This window comes from Rhinoderma darwinii, chromosome 5 (genome assembly GCF_050947455.1).
Source record: "Rhinoderma darwinii isolate aRhiDar2 chromosome 5, aRhiDar2.hap1, whole genome shotgun sequence".
In the NCBI taxonomy this organism is placed as follows: domain Eukaryota; kingdom Metazoa; phylum Chordata; class Amphibia; order Anura; family Rhinodermatidae; genus Rhinoderma; species Rhinoderma darwinii.
The window spans coordinates 153,374,076-153,391,841 of NC_134691.1; positions in this window are offsets into that span (position 1 = coordinate 153,374,076).

The window sequence follows — 17,766 nt, forward strand, 5'->3', positions numbered from 1 at the left end:
TTAATCTTTTCATTGCCTGCAGGCATATGGCGTCAATCAGAGTTGTACAGAGGACACTGAGTTATAAACGAAGTAATGAAAGTCAGTATGCCCGTTTACTATAACATATGCAAAACCAGTGTGTCAGAGTATTACCCTACAAAAAGAAGTCACATTACTCAAATGTTAAGAACGTATTTAAACCATTTACAATCTCAGAACTTGTATGTTGTCCCAGCTTCTCTAAAAGCACCAGGTAGTATAACTATTCCTAAATAGATGTGCCTAGCATAAATAGAATAACATTTTTAATATTTGCCCTTCGGTATTAACATTGACGGTCCACTCTAGTGGTGGATGATTCAGGGGTTGCTCAGTGGAGGCTCATCCTGTTCATAATGCCAGATGTTAGCTGCATCCCAAATTAGTAGACAGCAAGAGTATACTCTCTTTTAAGAGTTTTACTTATTATTGGCAAGCAGCATTATACAGAGTGGCTTTTTCCTAAATTGGCTGAGTAGTCAAGAACCAAGGTTAGGGACGTCAACCGCGCGGTAGTCCTTGGGAGAAGTTGCACCTAGTGCCCCAATGCCCCAAGTGTAGGGCACTGTATGACTATAACCTCCCTGGGTCACAATGGGGGCTACCCACTACCGCACAGAATTCCCAAGGTTTTACCCTTGGCTGTATTGTAGCTCAGTGGAACCTATCTGGAGCCTGCAGCACTTCTGTAGGACAGGGTGGGTTGCTAACCACTAGCTTTCACAGGCTCAGCTCCCCACCCTTGGGCAGTAGTCTACTGTAGATAATGCAGTGTGGGCTTATCTTCGCTCGCAACACAATGAGGGATACAATTCTCAAGCAAAGTCCTGTCACAGTTCTATACCAACTTTGTTGAACTATTAGATGTTTAGCGGCACCGCCCCCAAGAAGATGCTACTGTTGTTTTATGTGAATTGATTTTTGTTGCTCTAACTGTTCTTTAATCACAGGTACAGATCTGTAGGAGATGTGTTATCTTGTGTATATTTCCATTTCTATGCAGCATAGTGGCCAGGCTGCATTATTATATGTTGTGTATATGTTATGTGAAAGGAACCTGTTTTGTGACTGGTAGGTCCTTAAGCTAGAAAAGCTGTTTACTACGGTTCAGGCAATGGTGGCTTACTTTGTGGCTGCTGGGAGAAATGGGCCAGATGCCATTTGTGAGTATATTTTTCTGCTCCATAACTGTAATGCCGGGGTAGGGAGACAGACAGGTGAGCCCTAATCTAACCGCCACTCAGTCCCTGCCTACTTTCAACGGCCCGTCCTAGGCGATGGCGTACAACTGGGCGACGGTCCCTACGCTCACTATGTGCACGACAGACAAACAGACAAGGGTACACAGAAGCTAGTGGAACGGGGCAGTGCCCACGGCAACACCGTGAGCAACAAGAGTAGTGAACGAGCCGAGTCAAACCAGGAGTGTACGAGGTACCAAACGCAGAACAGGAGAGTAGTGAACGAGCCGAGTCAAACCAGGAGTGTACGAGGTACCAAACGCAGGAGAGTAGTCAGTAAGCCAGGGTCTATATGGAGCAGAGGACAAAAGTACAAGCAGCAGCAGCAGAGCCAGGAAACAGACAGAATCACAGGCAAAGGAGGAGCAGGAAGTGAAGGTATAAAAAGACAGAGGGCGGGAGCTAGCTCCGTCTGGCCAGGCTGTGATAGGCTCTCCCACTCCTCAGCCTCCCAGCCTGATTGGTAGAAGGAGGGGTCACTCGATCAGACTTAGGAGCAGGTGCAGACTGACCAACCACGGGCGTCGACACAGAAGCTGTGTCTGGCAGATCCTTTACAATAACAGTAGTAAGGATGCACAGCATGGTGGTGCTGCATGCCTCAGGCCGGCGACAGCGCCTAAATTATAAAAGGCCACTGTTCCCACCTAATGGGATCAGTTCACAGGCTGTCGCCATGAAAACAGCTGGAATGCTGCTGGTGCTGGTGTGCACCGGGGAAAAAAGGGAGCAGCATTCCTGCAAACTGTGAGAGAATCGTGACCCCAGGAGCAAAGCGCTGTGGAAGGGTAAGTATACGCTCTGTCCTGGGCGCCCTCATCTTTAGAAGAGTTGGCGGGTGGAGTTGCATGGGGCCTCCCCACAAGCAGATGCTGTGGTAAATTTGGGTGGTAGTTGCCAGCCCTCTACTCATGGTCGTGATTTGCTAAAAGGGCCAGAGACCTAAAGATAGACACTGCTAAAGGCAAGAGAGAAAGGGCCTGGATTTAAAGTGAATTAACCCTTGCATTAAGAAGGATTTCTATCAAGAAGAGCCAAGTGAAGCTGGTGAGCCACCATTGCTGCATTGCCTGAAATTGCCGACATTTTGTTGTGTAACGTTGTTAAAAAGAACTGTGCCTCTCTGCTAAGAAGTGTTTACATCCCTTTGGGTCACTTGTACTGTATATACCCCTGGTCAGTGAAGGACTTTTATTTCCAACACCTGGGCCTACAGTATCATCTTTGTGACTAACCTTACGGTCCTTGCAGAACTCTGGTAGTGAAGTACCCCTTTTCATTCACTTGCCACTAGACATGGCCTTACACAAGGTGTAACTATTTTTTAACTGGCAGCCAGACGAACACTTGTAAACAGTCAAATAAATTAGGGTTATTTTTTTCACATAAGCATAGGTACACTTCACCTTTATTGACTTCCCTCTACTCACCAGATGTGCAGCAACAAGGTTGGCAGCAGTTGGTAGCAAACCCTAACAAGGCTGGGTTCCACAGATGCATCAGAGGGTTTGCCAGATGCAACACCCTCTCTACACTTGGCTGGACACACAGACCCTCCTCTGTCTTAGAGGAGTGCCCTCTCACTACAGTAGGGACATCTTTCTTTACTCGTGGAACACACCACACAGCACTCCTCCTTATATCACTCCCACCCTGCATGCTGGCCCCACTACCCTTCATATTGGTACTGATCCCTCATGGCAGTCAGTGACTTCCCCCACTGTCATTGTGCTTATGTCATGGCACACAGGGCTTTCTAAGCACCATTGCCATGGCTGCAGAAACAGTCCCGTACTCAGGAACTAGCCACTCTTCTAGCTGTCGTTTGCTGCCAGGCTCTCTCCCTGCATAGTGTGACAGACAACACAGATGGACACAGAAGGGGGAAAGGACAGACAAACAGACTTACCTGTGAGGAGTACATGAAAGTCCCCAGAGCGACCAGAAGTCATACTCCTACAACCTTACCTTTCCATTTTCTCACTTTAAGGCCTTATTCACACGAGCACTGCGCATCTCAGATGTGAAAAACTGCAGTTTTCCACATTCGAGGTGCATCCGTGCTCAGCGCTACGGGACGCAATTTCCCGCATCCACCATAGTTGAGAGTCTATGGAGGGATGCGCGATGCGTGAAAAGATAAGACATGTCCTATTTTCCCACGGACCCTTCACACGGTCCGTTGAAACAACGGCTGTGTGAACGGCCACATTGAATTACATAGGTCCGTGGGACAGCCGCTGTTTCACGGACGTTTAACATGTTCATGTGAATCAGGCCTTAGGCTTCATGCCCACTTCAGTCTTTTCCTTCAGGGTGCTAGCCGTTTTGATGGCTAGCACCCTGATCCGTTCATTTCAATGGGGCCATGCACACTTCAGTTTTTTTCACGGTATCGTTGCTCCATTCCGACAAAAGTAGAGCATGTCCTACTTTTGTCTGAGATTCCATGTCCGTGTGGCCCATACAAGTCAATGGGTCCGTCAAAAAAACTGAAGGCACAGGGAAGTCATCCGTGTGCCGTCCGTGTGTGACAGAGCCGTTGCCTAACAACGGCCCGGCGGTCAGCGGTACACATAGAGACAGATATTGCACTGCACTAATTGGCAGCTCTTTCTCTTTATCAGCACTGATAGAGAGAAGAGGCTGCTGACCAGTGCTGGAACACAGCGATAGAAAGAAAAATAAGTTCATACGTACCCCGGCCGTTGTCTTGGTGACACTTCCCTCTTCTGACATCCAGTCCGACCTCCCTGGATGACACAGCAGTCCATGTGACCGCTGCAGCCTGTGATTGGCTAGAGCAGTCACATTGTCTGAAAAGTCATCTCAGGAGGCCGGACTTGAGGAAGAAGCAGGCAAGCAGGGAGTTCTGTGTAAGTAGTAACTTTTTTTTGTTGCAGGTTTTTTAAAATGAAACATTAATAATCTATATTGTGAGCACCACGCATGGTATTCCCAGTCCAGCGGTAGTCTCTGTCCAGCGTGCTGAAAGAGTTAAAGGGCTGCACTGATCGGCAGTAGCTCTTTCAGCACCCTGGACAGTGACTACCGCTGGACAGGGAATAGCATGTGCGGCACTCACAATATCGTGTACATAGTGTGAATGGGTTTGTTTGCTCTCGGAAACTGAAACACAGACGTGTACACGGAGTACACATGGGAAGCACACTGTTCCAATCACGGACACACGGATCCGTGAAAAACGGCCGTGAAAATGGTGATGGAAGTGTGCATGAGGCCTAAAAGAAAAGTGAAAATAAAGTGTACTTTCAGTTTTAAGAATGTCTGACATCTTATAGTGACTTGTTGTTATCAGTGGAAGTTTGGGTGCTGAGACCCCACTGATTGTTAAAACTAAAGGGTTATGCCATTTCCCATGTTCCTTTGGCATCAGTAAAGCCACCATTGTTTCACTCATAAGAAAAGGAAACAGGCTATTGACCTCAATGCATTCTGATTGCTCATCTTTGCCTCTCCTGCTTGAAGATTGATGAGCGCCATAGCCTCAACTTTTTTAGATATTCGGACTCATTACAGTAAGAAAAAAATATTTCTGCATTGTTAAAAAGCATTTTTTTTCCTCTCTCTTAGTCATGTGTTGACTCTGGAAAACTACAACCAGAGATTTCCTTCTAATTAAAGAATATAAATTAGGTAATGAATATATTTTCCTGATTGTGATCTATGCACATGGAAGGTGATTATCAGAGCATGAAATATTAATTAAAAAGGAAAAAAACTGCCTTGCTTGACACCTTAACTTATTTTGAAGAAATGTTAGGCCAAGGAAGCAGCTTCTTGTCAGCCAGTTTGTCATTACCAAAGCATTATGTCCCAAAGCCCACATCATAGTGGAACTACTGAAAGACCACAAACTGACAATAATAAATCATGAAAATAAAACATTATCTAATGTTATTTTATTTTAGTGCAGCTCTGTTATAAAGTTTAATTGCATTATATCACTGCAGTCTGTTATATCTCAAACTACATCATTAAGTCAATATACATCTGTAATGTGAGCAGGTATGAGCAGAATGGCTCTGGTCCTGGGACGGATCGAGGCAGTAGACACCTATGGTATCTACTGGATCTGGAATTCTGATTTACTGCTATGGGCAGCGAGAATGTCTTTCTCTGATCCACGTTTTGTATGGGGCCCACAAAGGATTTTTCCATCTTTGAAACTGCCTGCTTGGTTTAAAATCTCAACTTGTATAAGGCTGGGTTCACACGACCTATTTTCAGACGTAAACGAGGCGTATTATGCCTCGTTTTACGTCTGAAAATACGGCTACAATACGTCGGCAAACATCTGCCCATTCATTTGAATGGGTTTGCCGACGTACTGTGCAGACAACCTGTCATTTACGCGTCGTCGTTTGACAGCTGTCAAACGACGACGCGTAAAAATACAGCCTCGTCAAAAGAAGTGCAGGACACTTCTTTCAGACGTAATTTGAGCCGTTCTTCATTGAACTCAATGAAGCACAGCTCAAAATTTACGGCTGTCAGAGAAGCCTCGCAAAATGCGAGGAGGAGCAATTACGTCTGAAACGAGGCAGCTGTTTTCTCCTAAAAACAGTCTGTCATTTCAGACGTAAAAGCCTGCTATCGTGTGCACATACCCTAACAGTGCATTCCTCTGGACTGCTATTGTTACAAGAAAGTTCTCCATGGAAATATGAACAAGGTACTTCAAAAGTACTGTTCTACTCCTGGATAGGCAATTAGTAGTCTAGCGGCTTGTAGAAGAGATCTTTATAATAGTGTAAACCAGCTACGCATTTAACTTCACCATGCTACAACGCTAATAAATGCTTGAGGATTGCTCATGAGTGCAATACAGGCGCTATTGAAGTTCTATAGTGAAGGCCATGGAGGAAAACTTTAGAAAAAAATGCTATACCTAGAGCATGCTGCGTTTTGGAAAAAAAAGCCACTGACCCCATAAAATGCTACAAAAACGTCACCAACTAAAAGCTGTGTATGTAGACTTTCTCATATTTTACTATTTTACTATAGACTACAAAGTAACAACTGGCCGCATGGAAAGTGCCATCCAAAACGCAAGTAAACACTGTGTGAATCAAGCCTAAAAGAGTGTGTCTGGCGACAGATACTGATTCATCCAATTCAATTCCCCTCACTGTAAGGCTGGATTCACACGAACGTGGCGTTTTTGCGCGTGTGAAAAACGCGGCGTTTTGGTTGCGTTGTAGTAGCGTGTGGCATCCGTTAGGGCTGCGTTAGGACTGCGTGATTGCGTTTTTTACGTGCGTATGGCATGCGTTTTTTACGCGCGTCAAAACAACGGAGGGTGGAGTAATGGAGAGGGCAGCCTACAAAAAGACACCTTCTCCAACACCTGCTTGATGTGAGCACATGTTCGCATCAAGTTTGCACCTTGCAAACTACTTTTGGTCGTGTAGGCTGTTTTTTGGGATTTTTGCAGGTAAAAAATCTACACTATGCCCTTGACTCCGCTAGGCCGTGTGCTGATATCATGGATGGTTTCTCGGAGATTTGGTGAGCGCCGACCCATGCTTCAGGAGGGAACCCGGAGAAGAGGGAGGATTTGGGTTCATCCACTTGTGGCCCAGCGCACCTCCAAAGGCCATTTTCATACTCTATATGATGATCTTCGCAGCCACCCCGAGAAATTTCGGACGTTTTGCCGCATGTCTGTGTCGACTTTTGATATTCTGCTGGACCTCATTCGCACAGGAATAACCTACCAGGACATAAATATGCGGCGCTGCATTTCCCCCGAGGAGCGACTCCTTGTGACGTTGAGGTATGTGTGTCTTAAACAATTGCAGCTTACAGGATGGTGTGTGGTTGTCATGTCCTACATCACGTTTATTTGTGTGTTGTGTTTTTGCATCTCGCCCATGTAGATTTCTTGCTACCGGAAACAGCTATCATTCGTTACATTTCGAATTCCTTCTTGGGGTGAGCACAATTTCGGGCATTGTGACAGGCACCTGTGTTGTGATGTGGCAGTGATTGAAGGCCACAGTGATGCCTCAGCCCACGACAGAGCACTGGCTTTCGATTTCTGAGGATTTTCTCACCACCACCCAATTACCAAATTGTATTGGGGCCCTAGACGGCAAGCATATTCGGGTCAAGAAGCCCCCCCACTCAGGATCCCGATTCTATAACTACAAACAGTTTTTTTCCATCGTCTTGTTGGCCTTGTCCGACAGCAATTATTGTTTTACCATTGTACATATAGGGTCCTATGGAAGCTCAGCTGATGCCCGCATCTTTCGCACATCCAGGATGGGCCATCGTCTGATGTGCAATCTACTTTCCGTGCCGGCACCGAGCCTCCTGCCTGGCTCGCGAGGACCACCAGTCCCTTATGTAATCGTGGCAGATGAGGGTTTTGGACTCACAAGTCAAGTAATGCGCCCATTTGCTCGAAGAGGCTTGGATGACTGTCGGCGCATATTCAATTACCGGCTTAGCAGAGCACGCCGATGTGTGGAATGTGAATTTGGCATAATGTCCTCCAAATGGCGTGTTTTTCTCACCACCATGCAACTGACGCCGCAAAATGTCATCCATGTCATACAAGCGTGTGTCGTGCTTCATAATTTTTGTCGCATACATGACGCCGGTTGTGATGCCGAAAATATTAGGCAAAATGTTTCAACATCAACCATTCCGCAGCAAATTCCACTCGGAAGGGCTCAAACATCTGGGATTCGAGTACGCAAAATATTTGCCCAATATTTTGACAGCCCCGATGGAGCTGTGCCATGGCAGGAGGATGTTCTGTGAAGGGTGTCCTAGTGTAGATTAGTGGCCCAATGTAGCATTTTTAATTTAAATTTGTTGTTATTTGGGGAGGGGATATTTTGATTAGGGACTCGCAAGACATGAGGACCCTTGACGTGGGTTGCGAGCTTATATCTTTGGTGTTTTTTTGTTTTTTTTTGTCATGTCCTCTAAACGAATTAGCATGGGAGGCACATTGCCTTAGCCCATGTTCACTAATCCCAAGCCAAAATACATTTGGTCCGCATTTCTCACACCACTGCAATGCAGGCGAGCACAATATGTGGAATTTAGCAAAACCACCAAAGATACACTAAGACCTCAATCATGGCATGCAACAATCTTGGTACGTGGGCATAATGTTCGAACATTACCTAAAAGAACCTTTTGTGGAACCTGGGTTCCACCACATAGATGGAGGCAAACACATCAAATCTTACTTGCAAACAGAAAAAAAATGTTATGTGTAATTTCGAACTGTAACTTTTAACAGAAACCAGCAGGCATCCAAAAATAGAAAACGCACCAACATGATGCAAATTTTACAAACTCGGACTTCGATGTTTACCTCACCACATCGAGCCACCCATAATCTGCCTACACACAGCTACAAATCATGATACCTCTGTGATGGCGACTGATGGCTTTGCATTTCAGAACCACTATACTGTCCCTGGGCCTGCTGAGGATGTTCCTCAACAGCATAGTGGTGCTGATACAGAGGGTTGAACCCTGCCGGGGGGCCCTGGGCAGAGGGTTGCTGGGGTCTGACGTAGGGGGCGAAAGGGCGCTCCCGAGGCACCACATGACCAGGTGACATTATGCTCACCATCGGCCGTTGGTACTGTGGCCGTGGAAAGGTGTTTGCAGGCTGGGAAGGGAGAGGTGCAGTAGAGGGCACCGAATCCTCAGGCAATCCACGCCATTGCTCTATTACCTGGAAGCACTGGCGTGGATTGTTAGGAGGAGTGGCGGAGTCAATTATAGCAAGGATGGAGCCTTGGACGCGCGCCATCCGGTAGTCCGGTACTCGCCGGAGTAGCGGCGCTATGCTACGGACAAATGCGTCACATCCATCCTCCTCCGAACGGCGCCAGAGGTACTCCAGGACTCTCGAGTCCACGTTGGCACCTGCTGTGGCAACCTGGGTGCGCCGGCGTCTGGCTGGTGGCGTCCGGGGATTGTCAACGTCTCGTGGTAGCTGTGGTTGGCTGCTTAACTGGGTGGCTGCTTGTGTTTGCGTAGGCTCGGGGGTCAAGGGCAGCACGGGATGTTGTTCCGTGACCAGCTGCGACTCCACATGGCCAGCCTCCTCCTCTGTGTCGTTGAGATTATCACTGCATCTGCCAGAAACATTTTGCGTTACTCTTACTTTTAACATGTCCACAAGGGACAAACAGCCATTTTTGGCCGATTATACAGTGAACACACACATGTCATCAAGGTACAGTCAGTACTTACGGCCGCATCTCCATTATGTCCTTGAGGAACATCAGTTGTTTCATATATATGTAGGGGCGTTTTTTGGACGCCCCATCCCCACTTCGCCCTCTGCTTCCAAATTCCCTACTGAACTGATCCCGACAGCTCCTCCACCGGGTTTTAACATCATCAACTGGACATAGGAACAGCAATCAAACAAAAAAAGGAGAATATGTGACATAACTGAAAACTGCACTTGTCCGAAACGTCGCAAAACATTAAACACACTAAACATTATACACTTGCCTAATGATGCAGTGACACACCCGCGACCAAGCACAGTAGAAACATGTGAAACACAAGGATATGCACTACAGCATGGCCGATTGCATTAGCATCAATACAGATCTGCGCTTACATATGCTTTTGTGGTCTCTTGTGGTGCTTTTATCCCACTCCTGTCCGAAGAGGCTCTGCGCGACCTCATCCCAGCCAACCTCCTTGCCCGTGCGGTCGCGTTAGGCCTCTGCGTTGGTGTTCCACAACTGTGGTCTGTCATGGACCAAGCAGATACGTTTTTCAACATCGCACGCACGTGGCATTGCAGCAGATGTCGGTTGGAACTGTGCGCATGTGCTCAGAAAGTGAAAAGCCACTTCCTGGTTTGTGCTTGTTTTGTCTAGTTTGGTCAACTCATTTACATAGACTTAACAAGTGTTGCGTGAAAAACGCTGTGCGTACGGAGGTGCTTCCGTGTGCCGTGCGTTGTTTTCACGCACCCATTGACTTCAATAGGTGCGTGATGCGTTGAAAACGCAGAAAGAACAGACATGTCGTGACTTTTTTGCAACGGAGGAACGCAGCGCAAAAATCACGCACATGTCTGCACGGCCCCATAGACTAATATAGGTCCGTGCAACGCACGTATTTCCCATTCGTCTGAATAAAGCCTTACACTATTAAACTCTCTCATATTAACCAAATGTTATAATTTAAATTGTAACTAAATATTTTCTCTGTAGTTTTCTCTTTTAAGATTGTTAATCTATAAAAGATTCTATTACCACAGAACTTTCCATCTAAAGGGATGGAATTTTTAGTGTATTATTATTTATTTTTTTACTTTTCTTCAGTTTTTGCACATTGCAATGCAATACATTTTGTTAATAACATAAAATAATGAATATATAAATATAAACACATTTCGAAATACTATAAATAATATCCATACACTGCGGAATAGGCCAGAGCACGCTGTAGTAAAGAGCAGAGTTACCCTGAGCACTGCTTTGCTCTTTTATTTAATGGTTTAGAGTTCCAAAGCAGACAATGATTCAGGCAAAACAGCAACATGTTTTATTTGCAGTCTCCTCAGAGCCACGAACAGTATTTTTAAACAGACTTTATTATTTTATGTCACATAACAGTATGTCATAGTATCTAACTTTTGATTTAGGAAAATGATCATAAAATCTCTTGATGCAAGAAAAAGTCCATTCCTCCCAGTCCTAATTGTATAGTACAATGTGACAACTGGGATGTGTACAATACTGTAATTCAATCTAGAGATACGGATAATGTCCAAGTCTGCAACAATATAGCTTAAGGGTTTGGATAGAGCTGCAAAATTTGCAGCCCTGAGACTGAATTACAACCTCACTATTCAATCTGGGATCATGTACTTTTCCATGTAATAAACCTTAAACAAAAATGATTATTTCTATGAAAGGAAGAAGGAAATAGGAATTTGAGGCTGTCATGACAGAAAAGTAAAAAATGCTGTGTATGGGGGAAACAAAGGTGGAGGCAGCAATGGTAACATTAAGATCAATGTAATGCAAATGTGTTCTTTTTATTTGATATATGATATTGTGCAATTTAAAGTGAAGATAACCAGCAGCGAGTAATGTAATTCACAGTGTTCATCATGTTCTGTAGATATGTAGAGATGCAAATGATATACTTGTCAATGATCATTCATTTTAATGTGCGTAATATATCATGCATTAGTGCCCATCAAAGACCGCTCCAGGTAAATATATACCTAACAATGTTCCAATGATGAACAATATGCATTTTACATTCCATTATACATTAAATGTATTCATGTTTTTCACAAAGAGTTGTAGCAGAATAAAAAAATTATCACCTATCCACAGAATAGGTGATCGCTGAGGGTCCACAATCTTTAGAACAGGGGTCCTGGACCCCTGTTCCTCCTAACTGCCTAACCACAGTAAGGCAGACATTGAATGGAGCAGCAGTTGAGCACGTGCGCTGCCTGTTGCTCGGCTGTTTCCGGCATTCTCATATACATTGAATGGAGCGGTGGACGAATTCTCCGCCGCTGCTCCTTTCATGCTCCTCCTCAATGCAGGGTGCAGTAAGGCAAAACGGGGGGTTCAGGACGCCCGTTCTAGCAGTAAGAATCCTAGCTGTGGTGCCCCCAGCAATTAGACAATTATCACCTATCCTGTGAATAGATAATAGTTTTTGATTTTGGGAATACCCCTTCAAATATATAAATGTTAGCATTCAGCCAGAATACTTCTATTCACATCACAGCAATACCAGAGACAAAATGAATTAACTAGTCATATAGAGACAGTGATATCTAGACAGGTACCAATAGATTGAATACTGTGTTTGTACAGTCGGGGAAGCAATTATCTTAAGCCATAAAATTGTCATGTACACATAAGTTACCTGTACCTGTTCACAAATACATCCCCTGAATCCACCATTAACAAGCAACAACCAATATATATATATACTGGGGAATAAGATACTACATCCTTGTTCAACCTGACAGCTGATTTTGATAGACAATTGAGCTGCCCATTGCACAATAGATTGTTGATAGGATCATGCGTGTATGTGTATCCACAAATCTAAAATGTATGGACAGCAATAGATTTGTGGAAAGAGACATAGGCAAAATTTTGGGTTGCAGAGATACAGGAACATGATTATTATTCTGTTATTTATTTATTTATTTTAAACATTAGATTTTTTTTCCATATAAATATACTTGTAAATAAAGAACAATATATAAGAAAATAAACCTACATCTTTTTGTTATGCTCATTTAGATTGCATGTAGCACAATAAGTATATTCAAGTAGGAAGGGAAAAGAAAATGAAGGGTAAGGGCAAATGGGGTAAAATACAACAAATTAGAACAAGAACTCATGTTCCATGATACATCTTATACAATAAAGAGAAATCTTATAAGTAAGTGGACATCAAGATATGTTAAACCTAAAGGTGAAATCGTTGAGCTATTATATGTACTCTTAAAGGGAATGTGTTGCCAAATAATTTATTTTTTTAAGTAAGTTACTTATTTTTATTATATTTTTTAAGATTTTTCGCTGTATTTGTATTAAAAATTAAATAATAAATTGACATGTTTTCCTATGTTGGCCACCAGAGGGAGCACTTCCCAGAATTACAACAAGGTGAATAAGGCAAGCCTGACTTACAGCTGCTGTAAATGTGAGAGGGAGACTCACCCTCCTCCCTATTTTTGGCTACAAGCCAGGAAAAGGTGACTTCAAATTGCTAAGCAGTGTCCAGCTCCCATTTGGAAGAAGCAACAGGACACAACAAAAGGCTCAGAATGATGAAAGTCAAGAGGGAGGACCCTGTGGTGAATGACTTTTCGGTTGACAGCCTCACATGGCATGTATTTGACTCAGTTTTTGCTTGATTAAGCTTGCCATTTACATCAATGGGAAAGAGCGCCGTTAGTACATACAACACAATTTTTTACGCAAGCGTTTTTAAAAAACGCATTGCGTAAAAAAATAAGCATCTTGTCAATTCTTTGGCACGTCAAGCGTGCCAAATGTTCCCATAGACAATTGGACTCCTAATTACGCAAAATCAAAACCACAAAAAAGGCCATACTCACTAGGTAGGTGGGTGGGTGAAAACCCGTTCCCATCAGGACGCAGACGGGTCAAAGAATGCTGCAGAAGGAGTGTGCATTAAGTAGTGATAGCCCCTCCCACTAGTCTTGAGGGGAGTGGCGGACTAAGTGCTCAAAGGTGTGCGATAAATGAGTGTCAGTGTAGTGCTAGGGTGTGAATGGATGGTAAAAAATAAATATGTATGTATGAAAGTGTGTAATAATGTAAAAAAAAATAATAAATAAATAAATATGTATGTATGAAAGTGTGTAATAATGTAAAAAAAATAAATAAATAAATAAATGTGATAAATAGGGGTCAGTGCTGTGAATAGTACATGGGGTGTCAGTACTATGTGTAATACGTGGAGGGATAATGTGCTGGTCGTCAGGCATAGCATATCTTGCCGAATCACAGCCTATTTGTAACGCCGCTACTGTTAGCTAAAGCGGGCTGCTCTGCATGCCAAACCAAACGCCAGCACATCATGCCCTCCCAGCATATAAGACCTGGCCGCGTCCTGAAAAAAAGTATACATAGTAAAAATATCCATGAAACATGGGGTATTAGTTGTTATTTTGGCCTCCACGTATTACACATAGTACTGACACCCCATGTACTATTCACAGCACTGACCCCTATTTATCACATTTATTTATTTATTTATTTTTTTTACATTATTACACACTTTCATACATACATATTTATTTTTTACCATCCATTCACACCCTAGCACTACACTGACACTCATTTATCGCACACCTTTGAGCACTTAGTCCGCCACTCCCCTCAAGACTAGTGGGAGGGGCTATCACTACTTAATGCACACTCCTTCTGCAGCATTCTTTGACCCGTCTGCGTCCTGATGGGAACGGGTTTTCACCCACCCACCTACCTAGTGAGTATGGCCTTTTTTGTGGTTTTGATGATCTTTATGTCCCATTTTTTCTGTTTGTGTAATTACGCAAAATGCATAAAAAAACAAGTGAAAAACGCGTAAAAACGCCTGTATTTTAAAAGGCGCTTCACAAGAAACGCAAGTGTATTTTACACGTCTACACGTCAGGTTTTTTTTGAGCGGCGTGTGAACATGCCCTAAGGAAATTATTTTTCATTGGCGTCTAGTTTCTATTGCGGTGCTGGGAGAAGACAGAAGTCGCTGTAGGTGAGTTTTTTTTTTTTTTATATGACTAACTTTATTTTTTAATTTTGCAGGTTCTGCTCAACCGTTTGGACTACGTTGTAGATACGCTGGACTACTTCAATGATCTAGGTTTTTTAAAAAAAAAATATTATTTGAATAAAAAAATATTTTCTCAGGGTGTGTTCAAACAGTGCGGTTTTGTCACGTTTACGCCACGCTGAAAATTGCATAGAAATAATTGTGCTAAAAACGCATGCGCTATTCGATGTGGTTTTCGGCCAAGAATAAAGGGGCAGCCTGAGCCACCTAATTGCGGACATAGGTATAAGATGTCCGCTTTAATTCTTGCTCTTTTTTTGTTCCATAGAAAGCTTAAAGTGTACCTTATGTAAAGATAAAAACTTTTTTGCATGTGTTCTTTTTAACATAATAAAAAAACTTTTCAATATATTATATTTACCTTACTGCGAACATTAGCCTGCTATGCTGTAGTCGTATTACTAATATTTTATTTGTGTTTTTTTACAGGTTCGGTTGTTGGGCTACTTCAGATTCGAGAACTCCTACGATGACGGATGTTTTTTAAAATAAAATGGTTAATGAGAGTTCAGTTGGGGGTGTTTTATTTTAATAAAAATAATTTTTCTACGTGTCTGTTTTTTTTTTAAAACTTTATTACCATTGCGTAAGGAATGGCCGCTGTCTGATTGACAGCGTCCATTACTAAGGCGGAGCTTAGTGTTAGCCAGTTAAAATGCTAACACTAACCCCCCCCCCATTATTACCCCGCTACCCACTGCCACAAAGGGTACAATCCAATACCCATCCGTCTGAAGTGATGGTCAGACACTGGGGCTGCCACAGGTTGGTATTATTAGGCTGAGAAGGTCCAAACAGTGTGGTCCTTCCCATCCTTGTGATGCTAGGCTGCAGCTGCACCTATGTGTCTGTGTTCTTTTTTTTAACTTTATTATCACTGCCTTAGCAATGGCCACTGTCTCATTGACAGTGTCCATTACTAAGGCGGGGCTTAGTGTTAGCCGGTGAAAATGCTAACACTAACCCCCCATTATTACCCCGCTACCCACTGCCACAGGGGTACCGGGAACAGACAGGTACGATCCAGTACCCAACCATCTGTAGTGATGGTCGGGTACTGGGGCGGCCACAGGCTGGTATTATTAGGCTGGAAAAGCCCAAAAATGTGGGCCTTCCCACCCTGGTAATGCTAGCCTGCTGCTGCTATGTTGTATATGGCTGGTTATGAAAATCATGCGTGTCGCACGGACCGATGTTAGTCAATGGGGCCATTCAGACATTCTGTGATTTTCACGCAGCGTGTGGCAGCTGCGTAAAACTCACGACATGTCCTATACTTGGGTTTTTTCGCGCATCACGCACCCATTGAAGTCAATGGGTGCGTGAAAATCACGCACAGCACATGGAAGCACTTCCGTGTATCGTGCGTGATTCACGCAACTGTAGATCAAGAAATGAAGGGAAAAATAAATCCACTTCCTTCATTGCTTTTTCTAAACATCAAAACCGCGTGTCATAAGGATGGCATATGCGTGAAAATCATGCAGCCACGCAGAAAACACTTATGACACACGGAACTGCAACGCGCAAAAAACGTGAATAAAGCCTAACACTAAGCCCCCCTTAGTAATGGACACTGTCAATCAGACAGCGGCCATTACTAAGGCATTAGTAATAAAGTTTTAAAAGAAACACAGACATAAAGAAAAAATATTTTATCGAAATAAAACCACCCACAATCCTCGTTAACCATTTAATTACAAAAAACAAAAAAACGCTTTCATCGAAGTAGTCCTCGAATCTGAAGTAGTCCAACAACCGAACCTGTAAAAAATCAAACACAAAAAAAACCCATTAGTAACACATAAAAAACTTTTAACACCCTAGCAATGCTCCTGGTGTGTGTGTGTATATTATATATATATATATATATATATATATATATATATATGTGTATGTATATATATATACATATATAGAAGAAGAAACTTTGCAGCACTCCAACATGAAAAAGGTGGTGGTTTATTCAATCCAAAACAACAGCAACGTTTCAATCCTACAATAGGATCTTTATCAAGCCTTGCTTTTTCATGTTGGAGTGCTGCAAAGTTTCTTCTTCTATATATTATAATACGTCCGAGGATCGGGACGTTTTGCTGGGCACCTGGTCGATCATTCTTGTGTGAGTGCTGCTGCCTTCTTGTTTGCTATATATACATATATATATATTGTATATACTCACACACACAAATATATATGTGTGTGTACATATATATATATATGCGTACGTACGTCCGTGTATAAATATACATAATATATATATATATATATATATATATATACTAGTATAGAAAACCCGCTAGCAAAAGGGATGCAGTGATCTGTTAATATATATAAATGTTCCCCATAGCTGCCCGACATCGTATAATGCCCCCCATAGCTGCCCCCACACGCAGTATAATGCTCCCCATAGCTGCCCCATGCAGTATAATGCCCCCCCATATCAGCTCTCACAGTATAATTCCACTCATAGCTGCCCCCACAGTATAATGCCCCCCACAGTATAATGCCCCCATAGCTTCCCCCACACAATATAATGCCCCCCATAGCTGCCCCCACTGTATAATGCCCCATAGCTGTCCCCACACAGTATAATGCCCCCATAGCTGTCCCCACACAGTATAATGCCCCCATAGCTTCCCCCACACAGTATAATGCCCCCATAGCTGCCCCCACACAGCATAATGCTCCCCATAGCTGCCCCCACACAGCATAATGCTCCCCATACCTGCCCCACAGCATAATGCCCCACCCTCCCTCCCATACACAGTATAATTCCCCCCTCCCTTCCATATACAGTATAATGCCCCTTTTCTCCCATACACAGTATAATGCCCCCCTCCCTCCCATACACAGTATAATGCCACCCCTCTCTCCCATACACAGTATAATGCCCCCTCCCTCCCATACACAGTATAATGCCCCCTCCCATACACAGTATAATTCCCCCCTCCCTCCCATGCACAGTATAATGCCCGCCTCCCTCCCATACACAGTTTAATGCCCCCGTATGTAAGGACCAAACACTAGGAATTTAGACATCAGTAACTCCAGACGTCTCCCTGACGAGCCTGATAGGGTGAAACGCGTAGGGTTAGGAGTTATATCTAGTGAAATTTAACTGTTAGGCGGG